Here is a 17,605-nt window from a genome sequence, read left to right on the forward strand (position 1 = left end):
CTTTTTATTGGTGTTCATTGCGATGAAACCATCAAATCGTATGCAGACTAATACTTGTGATACTTGATATTTGTACTTTTTGAAATATGAATCGTTCAAGAGTCACGTTGATCAATCCCATAAAATAAATAGAAGAATACAGAAAAGTGCTAATTTTACGAACACTGTTCCTGTAATGGATGAATTCATTGACGTAAGTCATTTGTCTCTTAAGAATTGAACATTAAACGTGTATTTAAGGAATTAAAAAATTAAGAAAAGGTGGAAGTGATCAGTTTGGTCATCGACTACATTGATTACATGACAAATAGAAATTATGAGATTACGATATCGTACGTTAAAACTAACAATTTCTATTCACATAGGAAAGAATTTCAAGAAGATTTCTGCAAAATCTAAAAGATGTTCCCGTAAAAGCGACTGCTAGATCCACGCTTTCTTTCGTAAATCGTGTACAACCTTTTAGAGGCACGCTATGAATTCTTTCGGAAAAACTTAAGAGGATCCCCTCGTTTGCATACTAACGAAGATTTAATTAGAAAGAAACGCGGCAATTACCATTGAAAAAGCACGCAGATAGCCGCGAAATATACGACTAAGCGTTTTCGTTGCGTTGCAAATGATTTCGTCCATTTAGACATCAAATATGACACGCGAGTTTTCAGAAAAAGTAACTACACCCTAGTCGCTGCGTTACCATCGATTACATTGATTTCGAATGCGTCACAACTACGTTGGTTTAATGCTGTAGTAATTGAAAAACATTGCGAAAACGCATTGATAACTGGAGTTTGCCAATGGAACGCGAAACCACCGCGGCTATCGATTTTTACTCGGCGCTTTTAATTTGTTATATCCGTCATAACAGTGGAGAGCCCGTTAGCATCGAGTATAACGAATCCAGTTGTAATATCAATCGTTGGCCCGAGTTATCTGAATTATCCATCGTCCAACTGTGATTTTATTCTTATGAATGATTTTACTGCGTTTAATTACGTATTAACAACTCCATATCCAGAAAGAAGTATTTGCAAGAATATATTGATTTTCGACTTTGTAGAATTCAAAGATACAAGGAAAACATGTAATGATTTACGTACTTCATTTTTAAAAGAGATCAATTTTAGAGTTGAAAAATGCCTGAAGTAATTTAATATTAGGACAACCTGTTTTCGTTTCGAAAGTTGTTACTTTCTTAAATTCTTAAACTCTTGTACTATTAAACAATGTTCTTGGCTCTTTACAAACTTATTTAAGCTTATTACCGATTCTTAAAAAATATAAGTACATTCTTGCACTTAAAATGGGTCATATCTACATGATATTGTATTATTCATTTTTAGTCATTGTCAGATAATATTAGAATCAGAAAATTAACAAGAAGTGATGTGGATTTACTCTGTTTCTTCCCTGTGGTTTCTAATCGATAAATACGTTTCAACGTCTGTCGTTTCATTGAAGCTTGCCACGAATCGATTCCCGAACGTTTGCGCGGCGATAAGCAAAATTATTCCGGCTCATGAAATTTTTCTCCGCCGTTTGGATCCTGCCGCGATAATCTTTAAAGCGGAACTCGCGTTTCCTGCTTATCGGCCGGGGACTTTGTTTAGCCGTGCGCGCCTAACGGAAGGTGAAATTGCGGTTCCTGCCTAACGAGATTTTCGAAAAGGCGCGGGTTCCCTCAGACCGACCAATTATTCGCGACATTTATAAAGTCAGACGAGATCCAATTACAAAGCCGGCGATGCGCACGTCTTTAAGAAACACTTAAAGCGGATGTACGCTATTGCTTGTAAGTATCTGAACACTTTAGTCGATTTTTATTAACACCAGAACTACCACTGAGTAAAGCATAAAATTGAAATTGAGAAAATAAAGATGAAAGGTATATGAAGATAAGAGGAAAAAGATATGCATAAATACATTTTCGGTGATTTTGTTTATTTTTGTGTCACTTTATAGGTTGAAAGAATATTTGAATATAAAATAGTTGGAAGAGTGGTAACAATTTGTTGGATTTAGTTAAACGTATAATTAAGTTACAGCAAATATTTGAATATCTTCAATACTTTAATGATTTCCAATATTTTAATATTGTGGCAAGCAATATTTTCTAAATTATGAAAAGGATGGAAAAATGCATGTTTAATCTCAAGATCAAATAAATTGATAATTTGGAAATAAAGGATTAATTAGCAACTGAATTTGAAAAAAAATGGCAAATTTGATTTATCGTGTTCTTCTCTATATTGACAGTATATTGAAATCAAATTTGTAATAAGTGAATTCCATTTTAAATTTTGAAATAAATTTTGTCTCCGTATATCATTTATTTTAATATATTATTATGGTTAAAGATACATACGATCTTTTCCGACAATTGCAGGAAAAATACGGACTGATTTATCGTATAATTCAATGACATTCGAAAAATATCGGAAATATTTCCGAACATGAACAATGAAGGGCGAGTATCAGGAAACGAACCTTCAACGAAGAGGAAACGCATCTGTTGTTTTTTTCACATCGAAAAATCAAGCTTGTAAATCAAGCAAACTGAAAATTAAGCTGAAAATGTGTGTATCTCTACCACTGCAACGAAACACGGCTATTAAAATAAGGAATACGTCTAAGTAAAAATTTTAACAAAACTTCGCCTCTTTTTTATATTATGTATTAAGCACCTTTTATATCTGTGCTTTCTACTCTATTAATTTTTCGGTTAATAAAATATCCAGATAAAATCTCATCACAGGCCTCTAACGTTGAATTGCTTTATTGTCCAGAAACGTGTCCAATTTTTAATTTAGAATACGATCGTGGCGTTGAAACGCTACGCTATCTGTGTCTATGCGCGTTTCTCTACTTTTTTCTCGTCTTTTTGTAACTCTCTCCTTTTTTCTCCAGTCTGACCGCGTGCATGTAGCGAAAAGTGAAATGCCGCTATTTCAGAGAACGATACCTCTTTACGGTAGCCGGGACATTTGGGTCGCTTGGTTAGCTAGGGCTTGGTTTTTTTTTTGGCCTAGCTTTTATGATCCATCGAAAAAACAGTACGCACATCTACGCCACGGCGATGTCAACAATGAATTCGCCCGAGATTTCAAATTTTTCTTGTCTCGTTAAACATTCATAGAGATGCAGAACGCTGAATGTACGAATCACGTTAATTGCACTGTAATGTTAAATTGTTGTAAAGGAAATTTCTTTCTCTTCAATGCAAAATTTCGATAAAATGTTCGAGAATTTTTTGTTGTTTATCTCTGTTGCTGGTAATTATTAATTTATACACATATTATTCGTTAGAGATTGTTAAAAATTCTTGGATTTTTATGGGTGGTAAGTGATGAGTTCCATTAAAGAAAATATCATTATCGTCAAATGTGAGATTATAATGTTTTAAGTTGAAACATGTTTTTAGAAAATGTTGGTGTTGTGGATGACTTTAAGATGATATTAACAAAATTTTGTCCCTGATGAATTTTAGTAGTAAGTTTCATTTCTAAACATTGACGACGTACTTGTAATTACGTGCCGAATAATCCCTGTAATGATAGACTTAATTTAAATGAAAGTTTGACTCTCTTGATCGACTATCCAATCGAGATTCAACCGATCAAGTTCATGTAGCGATGCTGTAACCTATGTATCATTAAGGTTAATGAATCTCTAACACAGCTTAAATAATTTGAGCTAGAACTGTATCAAACTTACTTGTGCCTTAACAGAGACGTGATCGAGATTTAAATCTCTCCAACTCCTCATCAATATCTTTCTACGTAATTACTGGGAAATCAACGTTTCAAGAATTCGTACGTATGCGTTTACAAATAATCTACGTGTTTTTGGTATGTAATTACCTGTTTTGATGTTTTTACCTCGTCTTATCGCATTCTTATGTACTACTTTTGCCACATTATTTTAAGTTTGTAAAACAAGAATTTTGAAATAAAAATAAATTTGAACGACTCTTGAATTCTTTGAATACTTTTATACGCAAGATATTCAAAGAATACAGTCGTTTGAGAAAAGATTAGGAATAGTCATTACTTAAAAAAAAATTCTTATTGAAAAACACATGTTAAGAACACTACTTTAAATTTTCATACATTACTTTAGGATATTTAATCTATCCGAATACTATATTCATTGTAAGAGATAATAGTTAGTGCCAATTATATATTTGCTCCCTCCATACAAAAATTATAGCACTACAAATTATTCTAAAATATTGTGTAATCATGTAATTGAATTAGAATGAAAAAGTGAAATTTAAATTAAACATTGAGGAAGAAGTTCGGATTCTTCCAATTGTAAGAAGCAACTATATAATAGTGTATACATTACGCAAGTAGTTCCTGCCATAGTAAAAGGGTTAGAACAAAGTTTCTGAATATGTTACGTACGAATAACCTCCAAAACCAGGCTATCAATAACTTGCTTCCCTCCCATCTAAAATCGATAAATTACTCCCATAAAATCTTTCTTACACAGCACAACGCTCTTCATTCTCAACGAAACTTCGATTCTCAAAGTTTCAAAGATATTTCAATGACCGTAACCGGACCGTACTCGGTATAATGCGAGCCATCAAGAGGGATTGTTTTCTATGCTGACACCGATTAGTTTGCAACTTGGCGAATAACGCTGCGTACACCAAAGCGGATACGCGGGAATGTTCCGCGATTCGACGAGAAGTAATCTTTGAATGCTGGTCTCGGAAAAGAAAGTTCAATTCATAACCGGGAAAGGAAAGAATTTCCGTTATTACAAATAGAGAGTTTGACCGATGGCAGGATGGAAAATAACGAATCGGACATTATCCGTGGCGAATTCGCTGCCGCGAGACTATTTATGCAACCGAGCGTTCGAATATCGTTCGAACAACGGTATTAGTACCATGCATAATAAGTCTATGGATTCTCATTTCCCGTAGACGAGAGTTACGCAACTTCGAGATGCTTTTCATTGTTACTGGCAAAATGCCGAGCGCAAATAATGACTGAATATGAGCGGCTCGCGTACATTGCGTTTTACCCGACACTTCGTTCCCTTAATAACATCATCGTTATTATTATTACAAAGGAAATAACTTCCTCCCGAGATACTTCCGTAATATATGTTTCCATGTTCCTTTAACTATCAAGGCGAGAAAGTCTTTTGTCTTCGTTCAGTTACTTGGCACACAAGGTGTAGTATAAGGTGAATTAATTTATCGTAGAAATTTGGTGATTCTGTTCCTTGGAAAATCGAATGTGGTCTGCGTTATTTGCGTTTTGCACGTTATTTCTATTGCTTTTAGTTTAATTGCAGATTTTATTGCGAGTCTACATAATACAGGACGGTATGCGTTAACGTATACAGTAGTATAGGTCAATTAACAGTGGTGGTCCCGTATACATTGTATACATGTGCATATACTATATACATTGACATATATTGACTTATACTACTTGGACCTGTATACGTAATCTATTGCAGATTTAAGTAGTATAAGTCGATATTCACCGTTGTGTACGGTAAAATAAAATAGTAAACAGCAGTATAGGTGTTGATTTACATACACCCACAATGGACGAATCTATTGGAGATGTAAGTAGCATAAGCGTACGGTAATATAAATCAACGGATGGTAATTCGTGCGTTGACTTATGCTACATGGGGCTACAGTATATAAACTGGTTAAATCAATCAGATTTCTTAGAAATAATTTCAGTAGGAAACATTAGTTTCTAATTGATCAATTATGTATTAATAAGAACCATGTAAGAAACAATCTTCTCACTGTCGATGACACAGTAGTAATACCAATGGGATACGAAAAGTTAATTAATGAAATACAATACGTTAACCGATTGATAACTCAACACTGATCGTAATTATATTTATAACAGCCCACGTGCGATCGAAAAAGCAAGACAATTTCAGAATTTTCAACGTAAACCTCTCATTCTCTTGGCAAATTAACAAAAGAATCTCGTAACATCAGCGGTTTTGGTGGACACTACGTATAATAGCTACATTATCAGGCTTCCTGCAAAATACGTCGGACGTACAAGCAGAGTAATTATGCTTGCGGAATTCTCAAAGCCGGTGGTTTCGGTACGTTGAGTTTACTAATTATCCATATAACGTTGTTCGCATTCTAAAATTTTCGTTCCCGCTGAATTTGATGTCCGCCGTTTGAAAAATTATCGTGCAAAGTAATTGTACGTAGCAATATAGATGAACACGCGAAGAGGAGAGAGAAAGAGAGAAATAAATGCCTCGGCGTGGAACGAGCCACAACGACGTCGCGTTGTCGCCTTATATTATAAACGATTCACAATTATTCCCTTTCTTCTTCGTTGTCGAGAGAAACATCCGAACAATTCCTCGTTTGGACCTTTTACACAAAGACAAAGCAGCGACGACACCGCGACTAACCAACGAAGTCGCTCGTATTTCTGCTCGAGATGATGCTGTCTAGAAAGGTCGTTAGACATTAACCCGGAACAATTATTTTATCGTGTTGGCTGGTGCTTCATGCACTTTGATAAGTTGCTTAACGAGACGACGAATTAAAGTTTGTCTTTGTCCTTCGGGGTTCTCCACTTTAGCTACAAGCCACGGGGACGAGGAAAGCAATAAACGCAGCTTAAATGCGACGAACTGATCTTTTAACAGGAGTACTGTCGAAGGGAAGCATACTCGATTGTAAAACTGCTGCAGTTTAAGGCGTAATTTTATAGATTTATCAGACAAATTCAAGCTTTCGATTAATTTATATCTTCTTTCATTTTACTTAAATATTTATCCGATATATAAAATTAATTTTAATCTGCGATTTTTATCTGTCACAATGGGATAAGAAAAATCTGTGACTTTGCTTCTATATTTTAGAATAATGATATTTGCTAATATTTAGATATCACTTAAAAAATATTTTTTATTATCATTACTTGTGTAAGAAAACTAATATTTTTGAAAACCACGAAAGAGAAACATACGCCTAATTACATACTTTACGACGACATATACCGAGAATTTTCTTGATCTCTGTTTGAATAAATGAAATTTCATATCAGAGAAGTAGGTTTTCTATTATTCAAACTTCGTTTTACCTTCCATTTCCTAGATCTTTACTCAGGATTAATATAGCTATAGCTATAGTATAAATAATTAAGATACGTAACATAGCAACACGAAATGCTATTTGAAAACTGCAATCAAAGGAAGTTATTTGAAAATGATCCGTAGTATCGAAATCATTTGCATCACTTTGTTTCGATACATAGGAAACCAAACGTAACTACATGTAAAGAAAAGTCTAAGAACACATAATAGTTCGAACAGAGAATCCACGGAGTAATATCGTACAAAGGAAACGTAACAGTTCTTCTGTATGAAAGGCACGCAATACCGAAAAATTCGCAATACCTTTTGTTCCTAAGTTTCGCGGTCTTGGAAGTTGCGTTCGGTATAGCCGGGTCTGCCAAATCTAAAGTAGTTCGAAATCGCAAAGCCGCGCAAAACATACCCGGGCGATTCAGTGCCGGTCGAAACTCGGCGTCTATGTTAGGAAAAAGAACTACGGAATGCAGTCGGTTGTGGGAGCTTCCGATTCGGTGCGGCGCAGGAAGTCGGCGTGCACTTCTTGCTCGCGAAACTTCTAGCGAGTACTCGTTTGCGACGGATACGAAACACCGTTCCATCGAACGACAGCTCCTGTTGTGTTTCTCTGTTTGCTTCTCCGAAATAGACCTTCCAGAACAAGTCGCCAACGATAAAAAGGACCGTAAATGTGAATTAGCACCTTAAGTATGTGTTTCCTTTCGCATTACATTTCCCAGAGTTTAGAAATGATGATGGAGAAAAGATACGAATGTATTGTAAATTAATATCCTAAGTATGTGGTTCGTTTTATATTTCTGAGAGTTTGGGAATGTTACGGAATAAGAAAACGGAATGTGTTATTAATTAACACTTTAGCACGTTGACTGCCACGACACCCGTATTCGGGTGTCAGCAAAGTTTCTGGTCGGGCCGCGTAACCCATATTCGGGTGTCGCTTATTTGACTTCTGAAACTGTTGGATTGTTATAAAAGTAATACGAAAATGGTTTATTAAACAAATTATTTAGAATGTAAAACTTTAAAGCATTTTATACGTAGCTGAGATTGGTCGGGACAATTTGGACAATAAGTTGTTGTTTTCTCCAAATTCTTTTGTGCCATTGTTCGGTCCATTCGACGTCTTTTATTTGCATAACATAGTTTGCATGCCTGTCTAATGCTTCTTCCGGAATCATTTTTCCGAACAGCGATATTATGCTGACTCCGACGAAGACAAGGATTTTTTGTATTTTCAGACAACCCTAATAATATTGCGACTAATAATTGTCTAAATATTCTAATATTTATATTCTTCCTTGTTGCAATTTTGTAAACCATTAAAGCGTTTACAACAGAAATTCCCAGAAGGAATTGAATGCCAAGTTTTCTGTACCATTTGATTCCTTTTCTAATTGTAGTGGCATAAGAAACCATTTGGTCGGAATAATTTACACCACACTTTTCTTCGTTATATTCAACAACAGCTAGTGGTTTTAATGTTGCGAACAAACGAAACGAGAGATCATTCTGGAGACCACCGTTTGAGCGACTCGCATTACTAAAATATCGATGGGAGCACCTAGCAGAGAACGCTTGGTACTGCTGCACGCGTGGCCTGACGGAGATTTCTTTGAAAACACGCGTGGCAGTCAACGTGTTAAAGGAAGCATTAACTGGCGTATCATTTAGTATTTATGCTATAACGCATATAATAGTATTCACAATAGAAAAAGTCATTAGTTATCAGCAGATATTACGTTCGAGTGGTAGAAAGTTTGATTTAGAGTAATTTGAATACTGTAGTTAATGAAGTGTTTTGGATAATTTCTAAGTTTTTAAATAAAACGTTCCTAATATTTCGACTTTTTGAAACTATTTCTTGCCTTCAGGAAGCTATCTAAAATCGGAATTCTGGCATAGACTCATTCAGCTCTAAAGCTATCAGCATTATTATGGATTAGATACTCATCAGAGGAAATCATTTAAGCGTTTAAAGCAATCAATAACGAAATCCACGTAAGATACTACACACTTTACGTGTCATGATGGGACGGATGTGGATGTACAGGGGCAATTGCACACCTCTTGAGAGATATGCCGTAAGTGCTTGCACCTGACGTTTATCGCTTGCAAAATTGTCTTGAAAATTGTATCTGCAAGCGACGTTCAATGAACGTGGATGAAAATCCGTGATTCACCATCTTCAGCATTGCAATAAAGTTTAGTATATACATATGAAATCCTTGTTTGGATTCTATTTATTACTTAGAAAATTAAATAAAGCGTATTTTAGTTGGAAATAATTGGATGAAAATATATTTTCTCGCACTTAGATAATAAACATCGTTTGATTGATGTCACATTCTTAAAATTATATGAAAGTATTTTGAGTAATGGAAGAATTATCGTAAACAAAATGTTATTCTTAAGCATTAAAAAAATATTGTAATCAAAATGTTAGAAACGATAGAAAAGCTATTAGATAGAGAACATTATAAACAATATAAACTGAGTATATTTGCATTTAATTAATCAATATCAAGGTACCACGAGAATGAAGATAATATGTAAATATTTCTTGTATTTATTGCGTACATCCGAAACAGATGCAACATCACAATGCCGGTCAAAGAGATTTTGTCGATTGTGAACATCCGAAGTAATTTTCTCTTTTACAATCTCGTTACGTGTTTCAACTGTATTCAGTTACATTTGAGACAAAGAGCCTGTGTCTGCAGGTTTGCGCTTTCTGCCTTTAAAACAAACAATGGGGTAGATCAAACGTGCTGTGTAAACACAAGAGATGCAGTGACAGTGTTATGGTGGAATTTATCCTTCAATGGCCTTAAGCTATAAGTTGATTTTACACAAACTAGAGTTACTTGAGAGAATTCGAGTTTTGCCATTTACTTTCAACCTGCCACTATAATGGTTGTGCATAAGATAAGAATATTCGGAAAATAGAAATTAAAAATTGTTATTTTTGTTAATTAGTTGACGATAAAAAGTCCAATTTTTTAGAATATTTAATTTATACAAGTCGAAAGTATTACGCGAGAAGACAAAAGGTGATTACTTATACAAAACAAAAAAGGTGATTACCTATAAAAAAAATATGAAATGTTTGTTCATCCACGAAAATTGATTATTGAAAGAATCAAATTTTAATTACGCGCTTGCACAGTTAACATGCTAAAGAAAACCTAAAGAAAAATTTTATGAATAATATTTTATTTTATGAATGAAGTCTTAGGTATGCGAGTACATATGCTTGCAGTAGATTCTTAAAATTGATCTACTCGAAAACTATGATTTGGATGAATAAATTTTATTTTACACATTTAATTTATTTTTGCATAAGTAATTACAATTTATGACAACATATTTATTTTTTTGCAACAGATTTATACGATACTGTTGGTTACACCTTGTATATGTCTATTAGTCATAGATATTTTTAACGCTTTGATGTTTAAAGCTGTACCAGTTATCTACAATTAATAATTAACACGGTCGAAACAGAAATTGAGTTAACAATGGGCCGAATTACAAAGAGGAATATATTAATCCGTTACGTTTGCGAGAAATCTAACGGAATTCGATATTAATTCCAATTAAATGCTCGATTTAGACTTTGGAAATATAGCACGATATCAATTTCAAGAAGTGAAGCCCTGTAATTTTAATAAATTAATGTTAGATATATAAATTGGAATAAAACAAACCAAGACATTATTACACAGTGTAATGATATTATTAGAGATTGTTATGCTTTGAATTTCTTTGTTTTCCTTTGTTGAAATTTATTTGTTTCATCCCCAGCGATGTTTGGTATAAATGCAATTTAAATCTTGTTTCACTAACAAATCGATACGCACCTAAATAAATATAAGTATTCTGAATCCTTTCGACTGCATAAATATCGACACGGATTAAGAAGGTGTACTCTCTTAGTTTATGAATATACAGTCGGAGACGAAAATAAGCGTGTTCGTAAAAATATAAATTTTCATAAGAATCCGAAATGTACTGATAAGAAACAATTCAACAGTTTATCTCTTCAATCTGTGAACAAATCTATTAAAAAATAATCATTTTTCTATTTATCACGTATTCTACAAATGATCTTCCACCCCGATTTACCAAAAGATCAAGAACATTTACCCACATTTTTCTTCGTCTCATTTCACCCTTCCTTCCCCAATTTTCCCTTATTCACAGCACGCGATAATAAATAATCAAAGAAGTAAATGATACATATCAGATATTAACGATGATACTCGTGAGAAGAAACGATTAAGAATAATTCTCGCGTGAAAAGGTGAAACGTGTGTATTTATACATATAGTGAAAATTAATGATAGAAACTCACCCGAATGTGGCCACTCGTCCACTCATGTGCAAAGATTCCGAAATTACGAGACGGATAACAATAGGGCAATTGGATTAAACGAAATATAATCACAGAGAAACAAATATTCGAACGTGAACGTGAAACGTTAGATGGAAGGACGTAATAATAGCATTGAGCAAGCAACATATAAAGGATTGTTGTCGCAGAAAGGGGCAAGTAGCTGGATAGGACGCACGCGAAGCAAGACAGAAGGGAAGTTTGAAGTTCTCCACCCTCTGAGAGCTTGAGGAGAAGCGACATGACTGGAACTGTACGTTCTGCAAACCCTGTGGCGAATTTGTCTACTCAAGTCAATTGAATTGAATGCAATCCGTTGTTTCTGTTATTCTTGTTCATGAGATGGAGCGCTAGGCTAGAATTAATAATTATTCATAAACTCGAGATTCCTTTCCCACGGATCCGATCGATTTTACGAATAGTTTTCGCATTCGCTTTGTAGTAAGTTCCTATTCATTTGTATAATATTTATTAGTTGTATGCTTCTGTCAAAAGTCACTTATCAACTTCGCATTTTGTAATTTTGTCAATCGCGTCACTTTGGCTTTAGTTTTATATTAATAGTGTGTTTGAAAAGTAGTTGTGTATTAATGTACATATATTGGTGTATATGTATATATTAAATAATTATTCATTACTCATTTCGATTTTATCTTGCATCTTATAAAAGTTATTTAGATGAGCAAATCACGAGAATATAATAAATCTTATGGTTTTCAATGTTTCTAATAATTTTCCTCTGACAATACAATCCTGTATGATCATTTATTCTATGTAGATCAAACGCAATTATTGTTAATATGCGGGAATTGAAATATGGGTAACGGTATATAATATATTATTAATACAGAATCGTTTCGACAAAATGAAAGTATAATGAATGAATTTAGCAAGGTATAGTATACATTTTCAGGAGTAACGTTTCACGAACTTACGAGCTTTTTGAAAGTGATACGACACAGAAAGTTGAAACGTAATCAATCATGGTAATACAAAGCATTTTTGGCGAATATTCTATTTTTCCGTTTATCAGACAGACAGACAGTTTCGAAAGAATATAAAAGAAGAGCAATGGAAATTTAATACACGATTGATATATTTGAAAACAAAGTATGTGTATACATGTATATACTTCGATAATTGGATAAATGAAATTTTACAAACGTCAAAATGTTTCAAAATCATGTTTTCCAACAAGATATTAATTAATAAAAAATGGTGATTGAAAGAATATCAAATGTAATATCTGCGTGGAGAACAATTTTCGTTTGTGACGGTATACAAAAATAATTTCGTACGTAATTCGTTTTTTCCATTCCTTTATCTTCGACCTCCAGTGAAGAAACTTGGGAAATAGTGCGATGTTTCGGAAGCAATCATCCGTTTCCGCCATCGAGTCGCATCGATAGGAGATTGAACTCCTTGCTTTTTCGAGTACCGACGCAAAATGGATACGGGCCAAAAGAAGAGCAGCTCTTTTGGATGGCAAGAATCAACCTGATTGATTCACGGATCGCGTTTAATAATGTTCACTGACTACATATCGAAAGGGATCTAATTTTACTTTATACTATGGAGGATTCTCTTTTATGTTCTCCTTTCAAGTTATTTTTAAACTTGTATAAAAGTAGATAGATCGTAGCTGATTTATAAGTATTGTTAGAGGTTCTACAATAGTTCCCTCATTTCTGGAAAGTTTTAATACGTAACTGCGAATATCAATCGATTCGGTCTTTCAAGAACATCGTTTCGTTGAAATATATAAAGATAAGTTCAATTTAGTAACGTCTGTGTACTTTTTATATATTTGGATGTATTGAATTAATGTGTAAATTACTATATCTGTGCCAGTAAAAGTAGATTTGTCGATTTTGTAACGTAATATTTTAGAATTTAAAATAATTTTATTAATAATTTTCTTATTTTTTATTAATTTTTATTTTTTATTAATTAATTAATTTTTTATTTTTTTATTAATTTTTTATTAATTGCTTTTTAATTGAAGCAATCCACATCACCATGAAGCATATAATACATTGTAAGACGAATTGTACAATAATTCATTAATTCTCCTCATTATTAATCACTTTTGGTTCACATGATTGAAGTTAAATTTTTAGATACGTATAATAAATAGATTCGATCGACCTTGAGTTCACTTCATCAAAACGCTAACTAAAATTTCGTTTGAATAAATCAAGTTCTAGTCGAAAATACTAAATATGGTAAAGAAATGATGACGACAGATCATAATAACGAAACTATAATAATGGAACAAAAAGTTAAATTCGTAAAAATTCAATAGTCTCTGAGCACTAATATAAATAATACATAATTTATAAAAGAATCTCATCGTGAACAAATTTGTACAAACACAATAGGACAAGCTTGCAGGATGATCACTAAGCAACTAACAAAATTAACCGGACCATACTCGACTGAGAGAATTACCGTAATAACATTCAACGAGCGTTTGACACTTTGGAATATGCCAAGTCATATGTAATTTAAAGTGTTACGGGCAAGTTTGGTCGAAGCTTATAGACGTGTCGTCTTGTATTGTGGCCTTCCGGGTCGTAACACGTCGCCGGTAATATGGCACACACATAAATTGGACCGTACTTGAACCCTTCGGTTGCAAGTGTTACGAGTCGCCTGTACTATTTGCCCATGAACACGCGTCGTAAGTTGCCCGTGTCTTAAGTGAACCAAGTCGGCCCATTATCTCAGTTTACGTCACGGTCTTTTATGGTTCAATATAGAAACTCCCTATAGGATGTAATCGAAACCACAGTGAACTCGCTAATTGTCCGCGTGGAACTCAATGATCCGAAATGTCGATTACGAACACGTTTTACCGCCTCGACTACTGGAAAATATAGCTTTGAAAAATATTTTAAAAATTTATTAATTAGTAATATTATCTTTCTCTAAAAATTAGTTCTCTCGTTAGATAAGTCTAAATAATATTTTTACCTTTTTCTTAATATGCATGTAGAATACATATAAAATATAGTAAGCTACAGAGATAAAATATAATCTGTATCATTGGTTCGTGGAAAATCTAAAGTGGCATAAGAGCGCACGTTCGTTAAACAAATTATATTATCCTACACATGTTGAAACGATACCACGACTAATTGGGGGATTGACGGTGCGTACAATCGAATTTTTCAGCTAACAGAACGATTGCTTTGCTGGTCGTTTCCAACTGAATATAACAGGATATTTTGTTATGATGTGAAGATTTTATAATTTAGTACGAAGAGCTTTCAAACCGCAGTTTCGACTATTGAAAAGCACCACGACCGAAATATTCGTTCGAAATGTGGTATTTCCGCAAGTGATATGTTTTCAAGTGGCGTGTATTCTAAAGAACATTGAATACTTTAAAAATCCACGCGACAAAAGTGTTATGGTGCAGAGATCAATATAAATCGTTTACTGTTACGTGATGCTCGTATTCGTTATTCGAGTTAATAATTCACTTTTTGGAAAAAACATTAAGACCTCTATGAATCTTCTTTTATGAAATATTTCACAGTTAAAAATGTACAAAATCCGCATACAAAATAGCATACAAAAATATATCAAATAATAAATGTACCTATAATATTCATACGGTGATACAAACGTCTATTTAAATACGATCTTTTTCGTTGAAAAATTTCGTTAAAAAATCCCCTTTAGGTAGATTGACAATTTATTTGAATTTTTATATAACTTTTTGTCAAGAAAAAATATGCATTAACATTCTGCGAATATTAATAATAAACTAATTACAAAATTACTGGAAAGTAATTATAAGTTACAAAGGATATTATACAGAAAACTGATCAACATATAGATTCATTTCAAATTAAAAGACGGCGAGAAAAAGAAACAAAAACAATAAAGTTTATTAAAAGTACATAAATCACTTCCATCATATCGATTATTACATCCAGAAAGAAGCACGAAACTAAAATATATTGAAAGAAGGCAATTGTTTGATATTGGGTACCATTGTCCTTGCTCATCATTTTCAAATTATAATAGAATTTCATGTACAACGTTGTGCAGTTCATATATATGTATGATTCGATCGCGGACAAAATGTTTTGGAACGCATGGCCTTGATGGTGGTGTTCGTACGACAACTACGAACAACGTGTTAATTTTCATTCATCTTTTGACAGCGTTTCGTACTGGTAATGAATGTTGCATGTCTGAGCGATAAGAATAAATTGGAGCCATATGAAATTGGCACAGCTATACATTGTCCGTACAAAAGCAAATGCTCACCTCAGCTATAAACAAATCAATGGTTGACAGCTGTGTTGCATTACACGATGCCAGAATTATACCTTCGAACGTTTCTGTTTACCGGGTACACGCGTTTTAATTATTTACACATCTACGATTCATCGCGATATATTTTGCAATAAAACGCTACCGGAGTTCCGCCAATATATCTTCGAAGTTAATGCTCGTTTTGAAACTGCTTCGTTGCAATGTTCCGCGGAATCGACGTTAACATTCTGTACGTCAACCTTTCCTTTGCATTTTATTTTTGTCTTCTGTAATTCATTTCACGCATTACCCGAGGACACGTGCACTTGAAATTTTTTATGAATTGCACGTCGTTCGAATCGCTTTCAAGTGGATATCGGTATCCGATACGAGCTGCGGAATCCATTAAGCCTTGAATCGGGCGTTAAGCACAGTTCATTGATCACGGTTGTACGAATTGGATCGTAATATGTTTTGTCTTTTCATTTTTAATAAGCCTCGTATGTATGGATTCCCAACGCAAAACGATTCAGATCCTGTGCATAAACTTGGGGATATTTTGAACAAGTATAAGCATGTTACTTTTATAGTGAGAATAAGCAGTATTTGCCTACTACTACTATTTATATATTGATTAATTATCTCAAAGTGTATGCAGTTCTAATTTAGGAACAATTGAAGATCAAAATGCAAATTTCCGTACGCTCTGAACAAGTATGTCACAATTATTTTTCTAGCTATTTTTCTATTTTATCTTTCTAGAAATGATGAATTTATTTAAAATAAACCAAGTCACATACTTATAAATATTCTCTATATATAGTCTCTATATATATGCTCTATATAGTCTCTAATATTCTATTGTTTCATGCTTAATCAAATATATTTTAAATCACGAGATTAGTATTCGTTGCAGCATCAACATATAAATTTGGAGACATTATTTTACATCTAATTATTATGAAATTTGGAAATGAATATAACTGCTTGCTCTGAGAGACTAGTTAATTACCCTGAGCACTTCTGGACGCGTTCCAAATTCTTACGAGACAAAAACATTGAGATTTATAATTCGATTTTATAGCTACCTCTTAATTTTCTTTCGTAATTGAGGAAAAATCTACTAGGAAGACTAGCATACTTACCGATACGTCCTATCAAAGTGAACACATAATATATGAAAAAGTTTTAAAAAGATCCATCGGACTAACTAACTATCTAAAGACGGCTATCAAATCTGCTTACATTGTAAATTTCTCTTACTTACCTATAACTAGTACAAAATACAACGCCTAAGATGCGCATTGTTACAAAGAAATTTATTAATCCAATTTTCTTATAGACAGTGTACGTTTTTTTTACGAATGAAATGTACACATTAACCACGTGCAGTTTGCAGAAACCTCTAACTAAAGTTGCAAATATACAAGTCAAACAGGACTTTCAGTTTGCTAGGAAGAGTGATATATGTATGTATCTAACTACGAAAAGTAAAAAGTTTTCAGAAAAGTGATTTGAAACAGAAAGTTTGAAATTGTAGATTGTTAATAATTCTATCATCTAGCTACGAACAAATTTCTTTTCTTTTACAATTTTTCTAGTTTCGATTTCCGAGCGCTTTTAATAAAATATCTTTTACGAATATTATGAATTTTTGGAATTCTCCTCAAGCGTCAAGTACAACAATGATATTTCTGTTATTTCTATTATAACCCTGTTCTAAGAAATAGTTCACTGTTACAGTTAATTCTTTTCAGATATCCCAAAATCGACGATCTTTTATATGGTTTAAATATTCGAATTAACGTATCACCGCCGATATTGGAG

At 33.4% G+C, this 17,605-nt stretch overlaps 1 long non-coding RNA gene across 5 annotated transcripts in view; it reads left to right on the plus strand.

Annotated features, from left to right (window-relative positions):
* Positions 1–17,605, plus strand: part of LOC138183596 (uncharacterized) — a 215,168-nt gene that overhangs the window by 101,736 nt on the left and 95,827 nt on the right. For all 5 annotated transcript variants that reach the window (XR_011174090.1, XR_011174088.1, XR_011174089.1 and 2 more), the window contains one exon: positions 17,536–17,605. This is a non-coding gene — a long non-coding RNA (uncharacterized LOC138183596). The remainder of the gene's footprint in view (positions 1–17,535) is intronic.

The sequence above is a fragment of the Bombus flavifrons genome, chromosome 9 (genome assembly GCF_040668555.2).
Source record: "Bombus flavifrons isolate JBK064 chromosome 9, iyBomFlav1_principal, whole genome shotgun sequence".
Lineage (NCBI taxonomy): Eukaryota > Metazoa > Arthropoda > Insecta > Hymenoptera > Apidae > Bombus > Bombus flavifrons.